The sequence below is a fragment of the Cynocephalus volans genome, chromosome 10, assembly GCF_027409185.1.
Source record: "Cynocephalus volans isolate mCynVol1 chromosome 10, mCynVol1.pri, whole genome shotgun sequence".
Taxonomy (NCBI): domain Eukaryota; kingdom Metazoa; phylum Chordata; class Mammalia; order Dermoptera; family Cynocephalidae; genus Cynocephalus; species Cynocephalus volans.
Genome location: NC_084469.1, coordinates 101,626,995 through 101,629,726, shown reverse-complemented (window position 1 = coordinate 101,629,726; position 2,732 = coordinate 101,626,995).

The following is a 2,732-nucleotide window of genomic DNA, read 5'->3' as shown; positions in this document are numbered from 1 at the left end:
CCGGGGATCCACCTTTCTGGTCAGCTTGTACTCTGCTGGGCTGGTGGAGCACGTACCACAGGGTGTGTGATCTCTGTTGAGCTTTCACTTTCTGTACAGGACTTCTCCCCGTTCCGTGTGCTCTGGCCCAGGCTGGTAGATCGTGCAGTGGCGACCCCACCGGGTGTGTGGTTTCTGTCGAGTCTCCGCCTCCCTGGCTGCACGTCTCCCCCCTCTGTGCGCACTGTGCTGGGCTGGGGTGTGTCTTCTGCACCCCTCGTCTATCAGCTGGGCCTTCAAGACCCTGCTCAGCACCGCCTCGCCCAGGAAGTCTACCAGGTTTCTGCTAGGCACAGACGACCGGTCTGTCTGGGTGCCTTTGTAGCACTGTGTAGATCTTTCTCGGGTCTTGTTCACCTTTGTATCCCCCCGGTATAAACCGAGTCTAGTGCCCGCCTGCAGCCTGCTCTCCGGCAGGTTCAAGCGGACCTGGGAACTCTCCTACCACACTATTCCCAACCAGAAATTCGTTAGGCTTTTTTCCAAACTGGTGGTCGCAGAGATGGTATCTGCCTCCCAGTAACAGGAAGTGGTGGAGTGACAGTCGGCCCGCCCATACTTCCTAGCCCTCCCAACACTGGTCGGGACGCCCCACACCCCCAGCCCTGCCAGAGAACCGCGGAGGGAGTGGGAGAGGAGGCCGGCCCGCAGGGTCCGGAAAGCCCCGCGCCAGGCCAAGCAAATGGGCTCAGTGATGGCCGAGCAGGGCGGAGCTGCCCGCACCTGGGAAAATGGAGGCAGCACCGGGGCAGTGAGTGGCCTGTTGGTGCAGGCGGTAGCCGCTTGGGCATCCACCCCCCGAACAGAGCTGTGCCAGGGATCACTCACAGTGCTGTGCCAGGTCGGGCGCTCGCTCTGTCTCTGGTTTGTTGCCTTCCATGTTCTCGGCGCTGCCGCCTCAGGCTGTTCAGTCGTGGCGCCGCTCGGGCGCTCCCAGGAATCTTCTTTAATGCCGGCCTGAAACCTCGAATCCTGAATAGGGCAGCTGGCCGCCTTCAGCGCGGCCCCAGCCTCCGGGATCCTGGCTGCATCCACAGCAGCCCTGATGCCGTGTTCCCTGTTTCAAGACTCGCTTTTGCAGCTAAGAATCAGTTCTTTTCCTGCTCCACACTTCAAAGCTGTTGACTGTAAATGAGGCAGCCTCTCCTGCCGGGGGCAAAGTGGCGTTGAGCCCCCACGACCGGCCAGCAGCAGCAGTCCTCCCTTAAGAGATGGCCAGAGGAAGGTCCACAAGTTTCCCAGCTGCCTGAGGCCCAGTGGCCACCTTTTCCACCTCAGCTACTCCGCGCCAGCCGCCGCAGCCCCCGCCATCTTGAAACTCTCTGGGCAAATCCAGCATTTTGATGGGAAAGAATAAACTAGAAAAATTTCTTCCAAAGTTATTCTATTTGTATTAGGTGAAAGATGAAGAGACGCACAGGGTGAGATATAGGAGAAGGGGCGCGGAGCTTCCAAGCCCTCCCTCGGTGCTCCACCTTTCAGGAACCTCCACAGGTTCAGCTATCCAGAAGATGAAGACATGGATTTTTAACTCAAACAACTTTTATTCTGTGACTGGATGCTTCCTAGTGATGTGAGAGTTAACTCTGTATGCTTTATTTCTTTCTTTCTAAAAAGGTAGTTATTACTATTACCTCCTATTCAAGGTTTAAAAATGCCTTGGTGCACTGTAGACATTCCAATAAATGATAGCTGTTCATATTACGGTTATTATTATTAAACTTCAAAAATTATAAAATATTTTATGATAACTTTTTAGGATTATAATTTTTTCAAGCTACAGTATAGAGCCATTATGTAGAAAATTGTTTCTTTTTTCTTTTTATTTTCTTTTTCTCCTCAATATACATTGTAATTGATTTTCATGCCCCTTTACCCATTCCTGTCCACCCCCTCCCCTCCCCCCATATCATATCTGTTCAGTAGACTTAAATAGTTCAAGGAATTTTTGTGGTTATTCTATCTTCTTCCCCTCCCCACCCTTGATTTTTTTTGTGTTTATTAATTTATTTTTAGCTCCCACACTTTAGTAAGAACATATGGTATTTCCCTTTCTGTGCCTGACTTGTTTCTCTTAATAAAGTTTTCTCTAAGTCCATCCATGCTGTTGCAAATGGTAGTATTTAGTTCTTTTTTATAGCAGAGTAATATTCATTGTGTAGATACACCACAGTTTCCTTATCCAGTCATCAGATGATGGACATCTGGGCTGGTTCCAACTCTTGGCTAATGTAAATAGGGCTGCAATAAACATTGGAGTATAGACATCCAGAAGAGATTAACTAAGGAAATGGTTTCTTGAGTCAGACTTCCTGGAATAAAATTTTATTTTGCCAATATCCTGCTGTGTGTGACTGAGAAAGTTATTTAAACACTCTTACCTCCAGATCATTCACTTCCATTGTAGGAGTAGCAAATATTCCCTCCATGGTGGAATCAAAGAGTGAAATTCAATGAAATGATGCATGTCATTTTTCTACTGTGCTTTCTGAGACATTCAATGGGCCTTTCATAAATATAAACTTCTGTTCTTAATATCACAATGAGTGTCTTGAATAGATATCATTTACCGATATCCTCCTTAAAAGGGCCAGCCATCGAGATGACGTTCCCTGATTCTTACAAATACAACAGGTCAGTTACCTCTTTGGGCCACCAAACAACACTCCTAATTAATGAAGATCCATATGGCT